The sequence below is a fragment of the Columba livia genome, chromosome 11, assembly GCF_036013475.1.
Source record: "Columba livia isolate bColLiv1 breed racing homer chromosome 11, bColLiv1.pat.W.v2, whole genome shotgun sequence".
NCBI classification, from domain to species: Eukaryota; Metazoa; Chordata; class Aves; order Columbiformes; family Columbidae; genus Columba; species Columba livia.
Window position 1 is genome coordinate 16,275,858 of NC_088612.1, and position 19,281 is coordinate 16,295,138.

The 19,281-nt window shown below is 38.5% G+C and overlaps 1 long non-coding RNA gene across 7 annotated transcripts; it reads left to right on the forward strand.

Moving 5' to 3' along the window:
* Positions 1-17: 17 nt before the first annotated feature.
* On the forward strand, positions 18-18,744 carry LOC110365205 (uncharacterized). Of its 7 annotated transcripts, none has more exons than XR_010475252.1 (4): positions 18-202; positions 1,187-1,388; positions 11,959-17,091; positions 18,372-18,744. It is a non-coding gene; the product is annotated as an uncharacterized LOC110365205 (long non-coding RNA). The 7 variants fall into 7 exon arrangements; XR_010475256.1 differs by having other exon boundaries at positions 11,959-15,607; positions 16,906-18,744; XR_010475255.1 differs by having other exon boundaries at positions 11,959-13,186; positions 16,906-18,744.
* Positions 18,745-19,281: the final 537 nt, after the last annotated feature.

A 19,281-nucleotide genomic window follows, 5' to 3' on the forward strand; every position in this document is an offset into this window, starting at 1 on the left:
GGCGCATGCGCACTCCGCTTACACGCACGCGGGGCGGGGCCGTTGGGCCGCGCGGGGCGGGGCCGGCGCCGCTGTGGGAGCGGACGGGGCCGGTGGCGGCGCCGCAGGGCGGTGTGTGAGGCCATGGCCCGGCGGCGATCCGCGCTGCCCGCCCCTGGATCGGGCAGGATTAGTCCCGCGGCCCGGGCAGCCTCAGCTGCAGGTAATGAGCGGCACCTTAGCCGTCCCTGGGCACCGACAGGTCCCTGCCCGCTGCCCGGCACAGCCGTGTGGCGCACAATGTTCACCGCGCGGGGGGAGACCTGGGCCGCGGTAAACGGTACAAAAATGGAAAATAAAGAGCCCACTCATCGAGTTGTGTGCACTAGACCAGTGTGCTGTGCCTGATGGTTCAGGTGCTCAGGGATTTATGAGGTGGATATTAGAAACAGGAGTGCAACCTTCTCCATGAGGGAAAACAGAACAGAGAATAACAGTTTTGCACACTGGCGAGGGAGCAGAGAAACAACCTGAACCTCCACAGAAGAGGAGACTGAGGGGTGACCTCATTAATGTTTACAGATATATAAAGGGTGAGTGTCAGGAGGATGGAGCCAGGCTCTTCTTGGTGACAACCAATGACAGGACAAGGGGTAATGGATTCAAACTGGAACACAAAAGGTTCCACTTAAATTTGAGAAGAAACTTTTCAGTGAGGGTGACAGACACTGGCCCAGGCTGCCCAGGGAGGCTGTGGAGTCTCCTTCTCTGGAGACATTCAAAACCTGCCTGGGTGCCTTCTGTGTAACCTCATCTGGGTGTTCCTGCTCCTGCGGGGCCATTGGACTACACGATCTTTGGAGGTCCCTTCCAATCCCTAACTTTCTGTGATTCTGTGATCATTTAAAACTACATCTTCATTTGTATAAATATGGCATCCAAAATGCAGTCCTCCGTAACGTAGTGGAATTATACATGCAGAATAAAAGTGCAGGAAGTTAGATAGATCTCATTTCTATCTTTTTTACATACCTGAGAATGGTAATGGTAGTCAACGTCACTAGGAGATCAAGGTAGATTTTAGCTAAGGTTTAGAACATGCCACTAACACGTCGTTATAATAGACGGACAGCTACTAACCTTACCGCAGCTAATCGCTCACAGCTAATCTGTTGCCCAATGGTGAACAATGTTTGTTTCATTGTAGGGTACTGAAAGAACTTGTAATAAATGTGACAGATGTGGAGAAGAAGTGTAGAAATAAAGAAAAAGTGAAATAAGGGGGCCCAAAATGAATGCAGGAAAACAGGAGAAAAAAAAATACCACGAAAGAAGAACAGAAAGCACAGACACCCCAACCAGCAAAAATAAATATCGACAAATAGCAGGAAGAAACAGCGATTATTAAGGTAAATTAATTAGAGCATTGAAAATATATTTATAAATAATTAGTATAATGCACTCCAAATGGCCTGAGGCCTGTAGGCTTTATTGTAATGTAAATTTATCAGATAATAGTTAGAAATGTAAAGCAAGAGCTAGCTTAAGCACAAGGCAAGGCTGTGGAATTACTGGTATGAGAGATACAGTAAAACAGCAAAAGGGAAACATCCTGTAACCTGCTACCTTTGTTATGTCACTTTTTCTTTGTGGAAGCAATGCAAGAGAAGTTGACCAAACACTCCATGCTTAAGGACATTATATTTTTCTGTCTGCTCTCAGCCACACACCACTCTTATTGTTACTAGCGTACCTACGCTGGCGCTTCCTGTGCCTGTAGCATCCCAGCTTTTAATAGTGAAGATCTGGTCATGTGACTTCTGTGATCAGGTTGAAAGGTATTGAAGACCGAGCGGCAAGAGATCTCCGCCTGTTCATTTGGAGTATCTGAACAGCTGGAATTATTCTAGAATTAGCTGGGTCTAACTGAGCTCTAAAGATCAAGGGTGTCTGTGATTGCTAGAGGGGCACATAGCATCACAGAAAAAATAAATGCCCTTTTTTGGGCTGCTCTGTTAAAACTTATCTATTAGTCTGACACCTGAATGCCCCTTGTTTTATCAGCAAACTTAAGTTCGCAAAGTGTCGGAGTACAGATTTGGAATCAGTACTGTTCAATTCCAGTTTAAATTGGAAAATGAGATTTAATTACGGTGTAGAGAACCATTTTGTTACCCAGTAGATTATCCTCCTTGTCTTTCAAGAGAGCAGCAACGAATGAAGGGCCTCCATGACTTATTAAGTCAAAAGTTTGAAAGTTTTCCAGCAAATTTATGTTTTAAGAAAAATTAGTCTCGAATACTTCTAGTGCTTTTCTATATGTGCTTCAGTTGTTGATAAACTCAAAATTGTCTTCGAAATGGACAAATGTCATCTGCAGGACACCAATGCCAAACTCGTCATGATGGTCAGCAGAGCTGTGTAATTTCCCATCTCTCCACGGGGTGGCACAGTATAGCTGGAAATGTATCAAGTGTTCAAATGGAACCTAGAAAACAAGCAAACGGGAGGTCAGAGCCAACTACTAGGGACTGTTGAATAATTCTATTTTTAAACATCAGACAATTGCAAATATAAGCAGATTCTCACATGAAAGCCTTGCCAAAGAGATCAGGCTTGAAGGAATAATGCTCTGTTGTATGAATTTTGTCCTGTACGTGGGAAAAATCAACAGTTACACACTTTCGGGTGTAAAATAATGCACAATTAACCTTTAAATAGAAAAGAGTCATCAAAAGCAACAGAATACCAAAACATTTGTCTTTCTCATGGTCTTTTCCCATTTTACTTATCAGGTAAATATTTTCTAGTAATCTAAAAAAAAACCAAAACACAAAACCCCACCTAGATAAAAATTCTCCCTGCCTGCCTTTCAAGTGGTTCAAACAAGAGCTCAAAAATGCTGGAATTTTAAAACACTAATTTGAAAGTCTGTCTCTGTAGGGTTGTATGTAGAGGCTGCATTTGAACAGAATCGCCCCTTGCCATTTTTCCCTATGTACGAATACTGGGGTTTTTTTCCAACTTTATTTTGCCCTTTTTTGACGATAAGGGCTTTGGGCTGTAGTTTGCCTCTGCTTTTGTAGTCCGTGCACATAATTTGGCTCCTGTCTTAGACACCTGTGATTCAAAATGATAAGAACAATGCATTAGAGAGTAGCTGCTTCCAGATACGTGGACAGGAGCTAGGTAGTGTATAATATTGTGCATCACTTCTGATACTCCTGCCAGGTACATCACCTCTTAAAAGCCATTCTGTTGTAATCAGTTGTCTCACCACTGTAGCAAGCCGAGTTTCATAGCTGCATCTCTTTGCATATCATGGGGTAAATTATTGATCATAAAGTGACCCTCACCACAATCCTGTGCATGTCCCTGTGTTCCTTCTTCCAAACCTCCCTGAGCTCCTTCAGGTACAACCCATGATGCTGTAGTGGACTAGTTCTTCTTAAGCAGACTTGCGCTTCACATCTCCTAGCACTCCTACCTGAAGTTTTGCCTTTTTCTGTTATACCTTGTTGCTGAAAAAAAGTCAAGGTCTAAGTGAAGATCTTGTGTTTGGAATTCAGCTAGGGAAGTACAAAAGTAAAAAGAATGCACATCCTTCATGACAGTCAAACCAAACCCCAGACCTTTGCCATTTCGATGACATGACTATTGCCTACATAAAAAAGATAATCTATCCATCCTCTATGTGCATGATTTTTAGTGGTTTTAATCTATTTTTGTTATCGGAGAGCATCACAGTTTGTTGGATACAAACAGCCATATTGGTTATGAGAGAAAGCAAGAGCCATCTTGCTAGCTATGAGAATCTTCATGTCTGCACTGGGGGAATACAATTATTATCTTGTTTACAGGAATTCTTTATGTTGTTCTTCAGTCTGTATCTGCAAGTTAAAGGTATTAAATACATTGGTATTAATACTGTATTTGTTAACTACTGTGCCCTCAAGAAAAGTAGATATTAATCCTAAATTTCACTTCAGTTGAAAACTGAGCGACCCCTTGACTGTGAGAATAATGCAGAAAAGTAGAAACACTAGGAGACCTCTTGTATCTGCCTTTTCCAGATAAATACCATGAGACAATTTCAGTGCACTGGCAGAATTGCAGACAAACATGTGGCTCTATACTGTTAACTCACATTTCTTAATATGTGCTAGAAAGCCTGCTTGTCTCAGAAAAAGGAGATAGTTACATGTAGGTACACATAACTGCTGTTTTCTGAGGTTATTTTCTGCAGAAGTATTTTTGGCATGGTAAACATCTTACTGTGCTTCATAAAAAATGTCTGATCTTTGCCATTTCCAGTATCAGCTTGATGTCTACCATAATGCTGTGTTAATAATATATTTTTTATCATATTGTGGTCCGAATCCAATATCGAGTGTGGATGAATCACACCAGGAAAATATTTATGCATAATCAAAAACATCTGCAACTTCCTTCACAAGGAACTATTGAGTTCTCAGTTTGTTTCTGTGTGTTCTGGTGGTCAGGCTGTTATTCATACTCACATGCAATGTACTTGGTTCAGCTCACTTCTTACAGTTTCTGAAAAAAACATGAAGTAGCCTGTTACATGGACATAAGATATCTTTGCTGGTTGAGCTTGAGGGGAAAACAGGGTACAATTATATATTCTTTTAATTATTCATGACTTGGGTCTGAAGTGAATGTGTATACGTTTTTCACTTATTCACTTTATAAAATTCAAAACTAAGCCCAGAAGCGGTTTTATTCTTGGCAGCATGACAAGTTTCCTTTCCTCAACGAACCAGTCAAAGGAATTGTTCCTCAGAGAGTTTGTCATCCTCACATATCCCAGAGAGTCGGGAGGGGAGCTGGCATCCATTATACCCCCATCACACATACGTATGCGTGTGCACTCCCTCCCTCTCGCTCTTTCTCCCTCTCTGTCTGTGACAACAAGCCCATCTCAGAGGACTGTGTTTATATCTAGTGTGTGGTTTCATTTGTGTAGCTGATTTGCAGTTCATTAATCTAGAAAGCATTGCCCCGTTCTGGTAAGGACAACATATCCATCCATATTCTGCTTATTCCGCCTCGTACCCCCGGTGCAACACGGAGTTTAGAGACAGGGAATTTTAGAGAGAGGGAATTTGTTCTGGTTTGTGGAACCACTAGAGCAAAAGCAGCTCAGGAGCCAAAGCTGATGTAAACACACATTAGGAAATTGTTTTGATCTCGCCTATCAGGCTGCTGGCAATGCACTGTGCTTCCTTGGGAGACATGCAAATTTATGGGACACAACTTGACATGATTAAGGCAATGCATACAGAAGAGGTGATTGCCCTTCGGCAAGAGAATGATGTCAAGAACCAATGATTCCTTACATTCTTGGCCGTGCAGGTAGGATCATGAAATAAGGGGCCTCTTGCAGATTCATTGTAATTTAGGTGTTGGGCTAGGTATTTTTTAAACTATGTTTTTCCAGCTTTTATGGTTGTGTTACTATTAGTTGTCTATCTTGCAGGGAAACCTGAGGACAACAGTCAATTTGTAGTTCTCAAAACTTAAATCTGTATCTACTGATATTGTGGTAGCTTATTATAGCATGTTGAGTCTGGAGAAAACAAAATAAAACAAAACCAAACAAACAAAGAAAACACCACCAAAAGAGGAGGAGTTAATGCCACAGGGAGGCATCAACTTTTGCTATTCACTCACACCAGTGGGGTTCTTCACTTTGAAATTCAGTTACCAGAGACACTGACATTCCTTGTTGACAGACACGTGCTCAAAACACATCCACATGCCTGAGTAGAGTCAGATTCATTTCGTGCCAGGGTTAATGAGAAATTACTGATCACTACCTGGGAATTTGGGGGTAAGAATGGCTGAACTTTAGGTGAAAGACTCCATATCCTATTACTACTCCCCTGAGTCAGCCTAGCAAATATCTGAAATATCTTAATTACCCATGTGTTAGAGTCAACCTTATTCTCCCTTGCAAGCTGTACACATCGCTAATTACATTAGGTAAGCATACAGGAGCACAAGGAAAGCCGGCATTAGCACTGTGATGGGGCAGTAGGATTTCTCCTGTACTGTATAGCAAAGCAAGTCTGGTGGCACTGAGGTGATGTTGTTTAAATGGCACCCTTTAATTTAATGCACATATAAGGATAAGGGAAACTGTGTTCTTTGTACGCTGGAGGGCGTTACTCTTGTGACCTCCTGGACCAAAAGAGCACAATAGACAAAGGAGCCTGTCTTTGAACTCCTTTCCTCTGTTAAGTTTAGCAAAGGAAGAAGCTCATAGGAAGAGCAGCCAGTGTGTCGCTCTGGAAGCTGTCATCTTCCACACACCACTGTACAGAGAGCTCTGACACACGCGTTCTGCTGCTGCGAATGCTCCTGAGCCCCAGTGTCAGCGCAGCCACGCCATGCAGGGTGCGTGGGAGAGGAACTGTGCTTGGAGTGTGTCATATTCTGGCTGTGCACAGCTGGCATGCCATTCAGCAGGGACTTGTACCAGCTGGTACAGATGAGAGTCTGTCATGTTACATGCTGTCTTTATCAGAAATAGGGACTTGGAAGAACATCACAAAGCTTTGGTCAGTTTGCTGTTGCAAATTTAACTTTTGAACTACAAACCTCATATGGAAAGGCTAACCACTTCCAAAATCACATTGTCTAGTTTCTCCAATGCATAGCTGATAAATACTTGATTTTCTAGGTTCTGCTATTTGGATAAAACTTTTAAAAGTTTCTAATTTCTTGTGGGTTTTTTTAGATTTAACAAAATATAGTCCCAAGGTCCTTTTTAGAGCTAAAATGCTTCAAATTTGTTTTGTTCAATCCTCTCCATCAATACACAGGTCCTTTGACATTTCCTCCACTGGTGCCTGTTATGTTCTTTACATTCGTTTTTTTATTCTCTGCTGCTTTATGTATTAAATGCATTTTTGAGGTAATTCCCCTCTAAGCTTATTCTGTCAGTCCCTGGCCTTTCATCTCTAAGCTTTTATTGAGTTAGAATACTTAGATTTTATCCTAACCATTAATTTTAATTTTCAAACAGTATTTTTTGAAGACTAGCTAAATTAAATCATTTTTGCAATTAGTGTCAAATTAATCCATAATGGAATGTAGATAACAGCAGAGATGGAGTCTCTTAGATTTTGACAGATACCCTCATTGGGTTTAATGCTTTGTATAATAACTCCTTAAGTGAGCAAAGAGCTTGCCTTGATGACTTCCTTCCCTCACACCTAGGCTGCTGGCCACACAGAAATCATATCTTTCATTATGGGGAATATTGACTCTACTTTTAGATTTCTGAATTCTGAGAGGGAGTGTTGTTAACCCTGATTATATCAAAAACCATTTTTTGCCATTTTCAGGACTTATCTCTGGCACTTGATAGCTGATGGGTTTTGAACCTTCATGCATTGTAACGTACAAAGTTTAACCAGTGGAAATCAAGGAATAGTAATCTCCAGTAGGCAGACGAGTAGAAAGGAAGAGGCTGGAAATGGTGTAAGACCAGTCATTTTCTAAAACTTTTTTTTTTTTTTCTTCAAATAAGGACAGACATGGGTGTAATGGTTCATTTATTCTGGCATCATATGGCATCACTTAAGTGATTGGTTTAAGCCAAAACTTGCTTTTGTGCCTGATCTGGCCTGCCTGACTTCAGTGAGAGTTTTGTTTAAAGTTGTGTGTTAAGAATTACTGTGATTCAGGAATAGATTAAGCACTTACAAAAATTATCCCTGAAGTCTGAGAAGACAAGTAAGCAGTTCTGCTGGTGTAAAATTCTTATTTTTGTCCTTGTTTTAGATGAGCTTTCCTGTGTGCTCTATAAATGTACTTTGGGCTTAGTTATATCCTACTAGTCGAGCAACATTCTCACAGAATACTGGTAGAGCTGGTGAACAAACAACAAACAAAAAACCCCAGCAAACCAAACACCCCCAAACCCCAAACATAAGCTACTGTCATCACAAGTAAACACACAAACTTTGAGATCCTAGGATTAAACACAGAGGATATGCATCAGTAAAATGAAAGAACTTAAGTCCTTAAACTAGGGGTAGTGAGACCTTCAGTGAGCAAACAAGATTTTACCTTTCTTTACCTTTCTTTACCAATTTATGCTGCATCTTGGCTGTTGCTGCACTGGCTGTTGCAGTTACCAAGCCTAGCTGCAGAGGATGCTATGACACATGCTGCAGAACAAAAAAGTTGACTATTTCTTTTCTACTACAGTGTACAGCCTGTCTCACCAGCACAAGTTAAAAGCTGTGGCAATTTAAACTAATTAGTACATTATTAGGGTAATGAGTAGACGCTCTCTTTGCTGGCTCTACCATGGAAGCAGCAACAGAACAAGTGGTCCTGACAACCGTTCCTGAATAGGAGATAATGAATCAAAACCTTTTTAGATGCCTTTGAAATTAAGACTGACATATAGAGAAATCTGTGTGTGATTTTCAGTCTTGGTCTTTTCATTACCTTGGCCAAGGACGATCACAATCTAAGGTGTGGTTCATATTACCCCAATTCATACACAAACTGTGTAGACTATAAACTCTTCTGAGCAAGGATGATGTTAAGCTTTAGTTTTGCACATTGAGGCCTTGGCTTTCTCTGGAACTGTTTAATGTTGCCGTAGCAGAAATCAACAATACTAAACTATTGATTTAGGAATCATTTAAATTAAGTGTTAATGATATTTGTTCAGTTATAGTCCATGTATGAACCGTATGAATGAAAAATACTCCCAAGTCATTGAAACTCCTTCTGTGAATATTCTCTGTATTATTTAAGCCCAATCTGTGAGCTCTGCAATGATTAATGAGATCTATGGCAATGGGGATGTCTCCCTCAAATACTGTTGCCTTATAAAGTTTGCACTTAAATGCTTCCAGACACCTAGTTATAATTTGTGGGTATTAATGTGTTCTCTCACAGACACACTGTGGATCTCAAGTTCACTAGAAACAGGGGAAAGAAGGGATGGAGATTACAAGCACAGCATTTTGAAGCCAAGTGGTCACACATGAAATTAAATCAGTCCTATTTATTGGCTAAAGCATTGGGAAGGAAGTGATTTTTCCTTAAAACAGAACTGAAAATCCTTCACCTCACTGCTATTCCCTCAAGGTAACCAAAAATCGAAGATTTGGCTAGAGATGGATTTTGTTAGATTCATGGTCAAATAAAATGCGAAAAGCACTGTCACACAGGACAACGTTGGTGCACTGTAGGCATGCAAAAGAACTGAACAAACCAGAAAGAGCCTTCTACAGTGGAGCAGTCTAGAATATTGCCCTCAACTTGCAGCACATTTACAAGCTGCTATTACTTAATATGACTCATCAAGCTTAAAAAAGAAAAATCATTTAGTCAGAACTGTTGTCAAGTCACTATTTAATGTTACTTTTTTATTTGCTGCGATAAGCACAAAAATTGGCACAGTCCTTGATAAATCATTGTTTAGCAATGTCTAGAGGGCCCAGTAAATGGTTTGAAATTGCCACAATAAATGGTTATTTGATAATGAATGAAATTGTTTGAAAATACTGTTAAAATGTCAAGTTTTAACATACAGAACATTAGTCAAAAGGAGTGCAAACACGGAAACCATAGTGACACTATAAATATACTGCAACAAATGCATTTATTTGTACAGGGCAAATGGTAGATGCTGTATACAAACCAGTATAAATTGATATATGAAGTTAATTTCAATCTGTAAAAGTAATTGCATTGGTTTAACTTATTTAACTCTCCTTACAATAATATTTATAGCAGAGCAAGAAAGTAAAGAAATAAATGATGATAAATAGATAAAATACATAGGAAATGGGAATTGTTTTCCAGTTTAATTATGCTGTCACATAAAATTATCACTGAAATACACTATGCCGACAAGAAGAATACATTAAAATCCTATTACGCTGTGCAGAGTTGGCTGGCTTCTCTTGCTGTTTATTCCTTAAACAGATTTTCATCCTTTAAACTATCATGAAACTTAAACTTTGTAAAAAAATATAGTGGTGGTGCAAACAGGACAATACAGGCTGTGCCAGTTTATGGTTAGTCTGCTGGGAAACAAGCATGTCATACCTTTCTCTTCACGAATAAATCTGACCACATAGTAAAATTTGAAGGAAAAATATGCCCAGAATCCACAATTTTAATTATTTTTTTTTCTTGGACACAACTCTAACTACAGAGTTTTTGCGTGGCTGTAGTCTATATAACATGTTCATATATTGTGGTGATGGGACACTATTATAACTAAAATAAGAGCAGGACCAACAAGCCGGCAAAACATTATAATAAAAGGGCATTTGTTTTCTTCTTCCAAGCCACATATTTGTAATTTCAGGCTAAAGCTCATCTTATCACTTTTTTCATGAAGAACAGCATTAATATGTGTGGGATTTTTTACCCTTCTGTTTTCTGTGTCTTGGGCTAAACACAAAGCGACGGCCTCACCAGAGGCAGAAAGACGAATGTACTTCTCTGAAGGGGACTTGATTTTTCTTCTTCTCTGTTTTTTCAGAACAGTTGAAGCCTGGTTTGCTTGTAAATAGCTATCTGCTTAGAATATAGGTAAAGAACACTATAATGGTTTAGTTAGTGCTAATAATATAGCTGCATTATTTTGATCTCTCAATTATATCATAAATCTTCCAGTGTTTTTAAATTTGCAACTTCCAAAGCTGTGTGATTAAGTAGGAGTTGGTGCCTTACTTAATTAAGAAACATTTAAATATTACTCTGTAGGGTTCTAGTAAAAAGCTGGAAAATATGATTCTTCAGAGACTTCAAATTCAGAAGAAAATGTTCAATATAGACTTCATTAATTGTAAAAATCTTATTTTTAAAGTTACTTCATAAATCTTTAGCATCTGATTGATGATATTTGATCAATAGGGGTAAGCAATACTCTGAGTAGAAAGGAAATCTCTACATTATGAAATACCTGTGAAGAGAATACTATGTGCAGACGGAAATCCCAAAAGAAAAGAAAGCTTTCTGTGTAAAATGAGATTTAGGTCATCAAAGATATTCCGAGTAGTTGTCATATTTGTATAAGTCAAACGAATGGACTTGCTCCAAAACTTTTTTCCAGCTCTTTAAAATCATGCATATGCTGTAAGAATGATTTTTTAAAGCTGGCTATTGTAACAAAAGAACAGCTAGAACTAAAGTAAGCTGTCACTAGACTTTGGAAGGAATCATTTATTATACTCCAAAGTGGCCTGTTATTTACAGTTCTTATTACAAAAATTGAATGTTGAATGCATTACAATTTCATCAAAGTTGTAATACTGTTAACTTGCCTTCTAACAGTAACAAATGATACTTTGGCTCACAAGGATGATTTACAGCCTTTATCCTACCACGTGAGCATTTCAAAAAACAAACATGGAAAAGATCATCTGAATGTTTATGCAACTCAGAGACAAGCACCTTAATTCTCTTCTTATTTTCTGATCTTAACCCATAGTACCTTCAGTGACACATGTACAGTTACTTTCTTTTTTTAAGGGGCTTCTGATTTTAGCATTCCAAAAATTAGATAGTGCCTACATTTTAGACATATATAGCATCTAAACTACACTGAAAGCAAGTGCCTGTCTTCAATAGCCCCAGATAACCACCTCAAGGTATTTTCAGAACTGGAGACACAACAGCCATAGCTATCGTTAAAGATCTCGCCAATCACCTGCTATAATTGTTGGAGTTTAGACACTATCATTATGAAGACATATGAAGAGATATGTAAAATAAATATTCCTAATGAACATTTATTTTAGGTTTTGCCCTTTATAAATTGTGCCACTATAATTTTTACTTGGGGAGCTGGGTTTAAACAAATTCAAAATGAAATTTTACCAGAATCAAATCTCATATTTTCAAGCAAGAACCATGAACTTGGCTTCGATAGCTTTAACTTGGAGGGTGTCTGTGAGATTTGCGTTGTTGCAGACATTTCATGCAACAGTGAAGGTAATATCCACTGGGGGGAGGAGGAAACGCTGAGTGATCTTGAGTTATGAAAGGACAGCCCAGAACTGAGCGATGTCATGAACTGACGTCTTCATCCTATTCAAGTAAGTTTAAATCTTTGAAATTTTATCTTTCTATGAGAGGAGGAGGAAATTCAGAAACTTTGCTTCAGTGTTTTCAGGCTTAAGATTGATGCACACTTTTACACACTTTTTTTGGAGTATAGTATTGTTCAAGCTAATAATTAATAATAATTAGCATTAGAAGTATCACAGTAATGAACAAGTAACAGTGTTTGTTACAAACACCTACACCAGGTAAAAAGAGAACTAATTATGTCCATCAGATTGAGTTACTACTATTTTGATTCATGCAGGACAATGTTTATCATCAAAACTGTGCAGAAATACTCCACAATATTGTCACCAATTCAGAGTTGCTTGTAGCATCATTTGTATTTCCTTCCTCCTTAATTATGGCTTCTTGGACTCCACTCTCTTCTCAGTGGAGTCAATAGAAACAGCAGGAGCAGAATTCAGGCCCTCTGAAAATCATCACCAACTTCTATGAGGAAATGTAAATTGAGGTAGTGGCGGTTTTGTGCCTTTTCAACTGAGCAAGCGCCTTGGCATAACACAAATAATGCATATCCTTAAAACTATTCTTTAAGGTCTGCATTTGTCACCCTCTATGGAAGGGTATTAGTGCTTCTTTCTGTCATATTTTACACGCTCATACCTTCAGCAAGAGCATAGAGACTCTCTTGTCTCTGAACATACTTCTCATAAAACACGGAGAACTACACAGAGGTAAAAATCTGTTTCTCTTGCTAGTTTTTTCATTTTCTAGAAACTTAAACTACATTTGTACAGAATCAAGAATTCCTTAAAAGAAAGGAAAGGCACCGTGATGGTTGTTTTTTGTTTGTTTGTTTTCAAAATATTGGGAAATTCTTAACTGACAATTATGGCTATAACAACAACAAAAATGAAAATGTATCTTGCTATCTTCAGAAGTCGGATACAGCACTGAGTCTCTAAAATTGAGGAACTTGTTGTTCCTAAAACAATCCCTCCACACTGTCGTTGAAGCAGAATATGGAATTTCTCTCTTTTTTCAGCGTGCACCAGAAGCTGCCCTCAGATCTCCAGGGTTGTCTGTTCTGGACTTGAAGGGTTTGAAACCTAGGAGAAAGCAAAACAGCCAAGTGAGTCAGAACGTCTGTCACTGTGTTGTAAAACTGATGGGTTTTTACCACCGTTGACTACTCATAACGTGGGACATCTGTTTGGTAAATGGGACCCAAAGCAGTCCCATACGAAGGCCTGAGCTCAGGGCAGTATTTGCATGACGCAGTCAGCAGCAGCAGGGCCGCTGCTGTGCGTTAAACCCACGAGTCCCTCGCTGGGTCCAGGCCAATGCACTGACGTGAATTTACATGCTGTGCTGTTGCGAAGCCTGTACACGTCACATCAATTGTGCTATCGCTGAGCGCTTCCAGTCTTCATTCTCTGTCAAGTCTATGGCTTCCCTCTGCACAGGCTGGCACAGCATGTTGTGCCTATAACACTGTCTTTGGATTTGTCATCTGTGCATTGATTAAGATACATATGCCAGAGAACTAAGCTGTTAAATAGATTTTTGGGCAAGTTCAGCTGCGAGGAATTTTACAAGTGTCAGCTCAGAATTTCCTTTGAACTGCATCAGCCATAAATATGGATTACTCCTGTAGGTCCTGCACATAGAGAATGGAATCTGCTTTAAAGGTTCAGCAGCAAAATATGAGCATAGTTATTTCCCAGCTTGATAAATGAGTCACTTTAGTATAGACGTTTTGATCACGTGACTTAGTCAAAGTGCAGAAAAAAAAATCCATCCTTTCTGCTTGAAACTTTTGCCATTATATAAATATATACATACATGTATGTCTACATAATATACACATACAAAATACTGCAAATTGTGACAGTTTCTTTAGCTCTTCTTCTTTTAATAGCAAAGCAGCAAACAATGGGATAATCCAATTTCATTGCTAAAATCTAAAGTGAATTTATTGCTATAAATATAACTGCTATCTGAAAATATTAATTTATGAATATTACTGAGTGGGTGACCACTCAGTGCTTAATAGGAACTAGCAATTAATGTATGTAAATCAACTCAGGCAGTAGCATCTCAATTGCTGTTCTGTGTAGAGGAATAGCTAATTTGCAGGAATACATGTTTCCAAGCCCAGATTTTAAAAAGTCACGTTTTCAGCTGCTGAAAACCTCAATATCAATAATATTTGTTGTGCATTTTATGATTATTCTTAATGCCCTTGCAAACACATGTGATAAAATGCTAACAAACCATCATCCATTACTTAATTATGTTTATCTAGATGGATAAAGTTGGGGTGGGGGCAGCATGTGGTAAAAAATATTGTTTCCCATTTGGCAAACACAGACTGAATTTACAGCTTAATTATTCCTTGTAGTGCTGTAGAGAGATTTTTGTGTTAATCATACTCAGGGTTCAGAGTTTATTTAAATAAAAAGTTGTGGATTTTTGTTTTTGGTAGCGAGGTTTAAAAAGTATGTTGACTCCCAATTAAATCAACTTCCCCTTCAGTAGGGGATTTAAATGCTTGTGAGGCGTCAGTGGGAGCTACACAGGGAGCTTTGCTGACAGTGATGAAACACCTGCTATAAGGCAAGACAAATATCTTGGAAAATAATGTTATAGTTGCTTTCAGAAACTTTGCCTACGGAAAATATCAGAATCATTAATCTTAATTAATAAAAATACCTCTATCGTTCAGCAACCAAGTGCAAGAATAATAGAGGTCACTTCTGGAAACCTTTGTTCATGAGAGTATCCCACTAAGTTCCAAAGGATCGCTTGTGTGCACAATGATGTCCACGTGATTAAAAACTGCAGTTTATCTCTAGATGTGCTATTCAATGCTCCATGACATCTTTTTAGTTTGGAAACTTTAAATAGTATTTTTTCAAAGCCAAATCCGTGCCAACCACCACAGGACCACCAGACATTAAAAACCAAATCAGAAACTGCATCTTGTAACAGAGCTGACTCTTCTTGCAAAGGTAGCCTAGGAAGTGCCTACTGAGAAAAATCATCCACTAATCTTCATAGTATATTCTTCAGCAGTCACTGGGCACAAGTATTCATTGCGGGGAATAATTTATATTAAAACCAGTCACACTGAACTTGTACAGTATAACCCATGAAAATGTCTCCTTCTAATGCTGGAGTTTACCATCTTCAGAGTCGCAAGGTGGCTTTGTACATCAGTAGTTAGCTGCATTTGAAATGGACAGGTTGCAAAAACATGTTTGGCATATCTGTCTTGGCTCTAGCCAGCTATCATTTAACTTCTGTATTAAGTAGCTAATAAATTGCTTTCCGCTAAGTATTTAGAAGTATATACTATGAAGAGTTACTACATTCCATTCTTCCCAGAGTACCTTCCAAACTTGTCCCAAAGCCTGCCTTTGTTGCATTAACACAAAACCCCCACAGGAACGTTTTCAAGGGTGTTTGAATTCTGAACAAGTGCTAATGAAATATTTTCCTGATTTTTTTTTTCCTGATACAGGAATACGTTGTAGATTGTTAAGCACAGGTAAGAAAAACAAAAAAAAGATACTTCACTTACAAGGGTTGAAAATCTGTTCAGTGAAGATACAGCATAAGTAGAAAAACTTAATCCAAAACCCCATACACATATATTGCTAAGATGCCACTTATCAGCCTCAGTAAAATGCTGAATTAATCATTTTTGCATAGATTTGAACCTATACTACCAGATCATTTACGTAAACTTATAAATTTACTACTTGACTATTTGCCTGCCATTTTCTGGACATTGGTGTAGTTCTTGGGTAGCCTTTTATAAAATGTTAGTTACCTGTATTAGTAGTTCTTGAAGACATCTTTGTGTTGGAACAAATTAAACTTTAAGAAAAAGAGCTGAAAAAGCTTTTGGTTTCTTCTTCAAAAATAATCTGTAAGAAACAGAGCAAATATTTATTTCCATGGTTTTCTAGGGATAATCATGTTACAATGAAGAATCTGTAACAGCGCAGGAGTAATAACCAATACTGAACAGTCGTACCAATGTAGTTATAGGAAAGGGTGTGAGCTGGGGTTTTTTTGATGTTATCATGCCAGCAAAAATTTTGGCATACATGAAGTGCTTTAAAAGCTGCTTTTAAAGACTTCAAGAGACTTGTGTTTCCTTCATGGGAATTAGCTGTAGCAGTGTAAAAAAATTCATACAGATCCCTATCTACATTATGCAAACTTTTTTTAGTTCTCATTAAATCATTATAAAGCAGCAGTTTGTTTGTTTGTTTAAATAAAGAGACATGCCCTAAATGAGGCACGCTTTTTACATCGGAATTGTTTGAATGCATTTTCTTTCAGCAGAAAAAAATAGGTGAAAATTAAATTAATCTGAAAAGGGAGCTTTTAGGAGAATTGCTTCTAACTGTGGGTGATAGCATACATGTAATTAGGAAAAGGTTAAAAACGAAGAGGTAAGGAAGCATTGACATTAGAGATGCCATATATGGACTCAAAGCTTTTGACACTCAATACAAGGTACACTACTGCAAAACACAGAAGCAATTTCATAGCCTTAAAAGCACTGCTAAAAGATAACCAACTTTCAGCAAGCAAAAAAATCAAAGTCATTACTGATCATACGTGCCCTTCAGACGAAAGCCTTTCCAGACACTGATCAAATATTAAACAGAAGAAGAGTCAGAATTGGCCAATAGTAAAATATGTAATAGAAAATTCAGAGACTTAAAACTTAATGCTTTTAAAACCTGATCAAGAAGGGAAAAGGTGTTAAAAAACTGCAGTCCCTAATAAACTGTTTGTCCTGGTTTTGTTAAAAACAAGTTTCTCTTTCAGTGAATTTTGCCTGTCAGCTAAAGCCTTCATATTAACTGCATTTTCCTGGAGCACCAGACACATGTTTTGGTAAACCTAGCAATGGAATGCAAACTTATTGATAAGCACAGATGGACATCTCGCGAGAGGGGCGAGGAGAAGCAAGTGACCAAGAAACTGACCAACTGTGTATAACATTCCATTCACGTGAGTACTTCATATAAAAGTGGGAGATCACGAGGATCTCGTTCGCTTTTCCCTTTTTGCCCTTTTTGCCCTTCTGCTTATGGCTGACATTAGAAGAGGACCTTGCTAGTCGTCCCTGCGAACTGAGACCTGGTGAGAGACTGAATCCAGCTCCGCTTGGCTGCAGAGTCCAGTCCAGGACTTCAGGTGCCGGCTCTGCAGTTGCTGAGACTTTCAAGATTGGTTTTGTATATTTTGTATTATTTTCTCTATTCTTATTAGTAGCATTAGTAAAACATCTTTAATTTTTTCCAACTCTCTTCACTCTGTGGTTCTTTTCCTCCCAATCGCCTCTCCTTAGTGAAAAGGGGGGAGAGGGAGGGGGAAGTGTGGGGGGGGAGAGGGGGTTAACAATACATCTGCCAGGGTTTTATTGTCACCCCGCAATCTTAACCCTCGACACTGTTCAAAAATAGTTAAAATGTTTCTCCTTCTCTGAAGGAAGGAACTTCATATATTAAATGAGGAAAATACAAATTAATGTGTTAATTTGAAAAGCTGAATCCTCGTTCCCTAAGTTAAGTAGGTATGCAGACATAGCCAACCTTATTTAAGTCATAAGAATAATAATTAGGGTTGCTCTTCAGGAAAGCTCTTAATCACATGCTTACAGAAGTCGATAGCTTGGAATACCTGTCTAAGTGCTTTCCTGAAATGGGCCTTACTACGTGAATGTTAACATATGATGATCATATGGAAACTATCTGAATAATTTCATGCCTATTTATAATCTAGACAAACATGAACTCTCATTTCTTACTCAGTTGTCACATGTAAAGGATTTCATTTAACTATGGGGTTCCTGATAATAGTTGCATTTGTGTCAAAAAGCTTATGAAATCTCATTCACTACATGTGACCACTTAGAAAACCTGTTTAAAAAGTGCTATACAAGCCAGAATAATATTAGACCATCTTCTTTGAATGAAAAGTAGCTATTGGGAAAAAAATTAAAAATCCTCTTGTAGTGAACACAGACTAGTTAATACCACCTACGATCAAACAAACAAAAACCAGAGCTGTTTCGACATTTCAGAGTCTCATAAAAATTCTCCTGGCAGATGCAAAAGGTAACATTTGTTATGTTTACATTGATGAAATAATAATTTTCCTTTAGGACCTGGATCAGCATTTAGCAAATATAAAAGGAAAATGCTATAAGAATATAGATTAAATAATCTGTAGCATATTTTGTCAAGAACAAATTTGCTATGGACCAAGTAACTTGTTTTTGTTTGCAGGATTCCCATGCCCTGAAATACGAAGCAAATCCAGCAGTCTTGGTTTTACAAATGGGTATCATCTGTATCCTCTAGCTGTCTGCCTTTGAAGAGCCTCCTAATAACGCTGTAGGGCAGGGACAGAAAAAACACCAGATAGATAGATGAGTGTAGAACATTTCTAAAAACTCTTTAAAACCGTCCAATTAATAATATTGTGAATAAGACCTGCTTGTTTAAAGCCTACTTGTATAAATGCTACCTAAAGGCAAATTTATCAGACTTGTGAGAATTTTGTTCCAATATCCTGATCCGAGAAAATGTTTTTCCCCATACTGACCTGGTAACACTACAGAATATGGTAGTACCACAAATAAAATCCATCTAGAAATTTCCGAAAGGTGGTCATGCATTTATAGAATCGAACCGCTGTTTTGTAAATTATTTTGATCAATGGTAAATAAAAACAAGCAAACAAAGGAATTACCTTCAATAAAAATATCAGAGCCCGTAATTATACAATTAGTTTGGGGTTTCCCAAACTGTTCAGTGTTAGCCTGACTTCGCTCCTACTGAAGCGAAGGGCTGGCTCAAGGCAGAGAAAGCTGCTGGGCTGGGTGCTGGTGCGGCGCGTGGGCCAGGCTGTCACCAGTGCTGCGAAGGGCATTACTTCACGAGGAAATGTCAGCTTTGTGAACCTGCAGTGTTACCGGCAGGCCAGCTCAAGCTCTCCGGGTGCAACTATCACACCAACCCCAAATCCTCCACTAGGCTACTTCAGATGCCAGTGCTCCAGATGCAGGTGCTGAGGGGCAGCCAGGAGTAGAGGACACCAGATGACACTTCATGACTAGCGGGTCCACAATGTTTAAAAGTATGAAGCACATTTAAAAACTTCTAGTGTGGCTGTTTTAAATGTGTACGATATGAG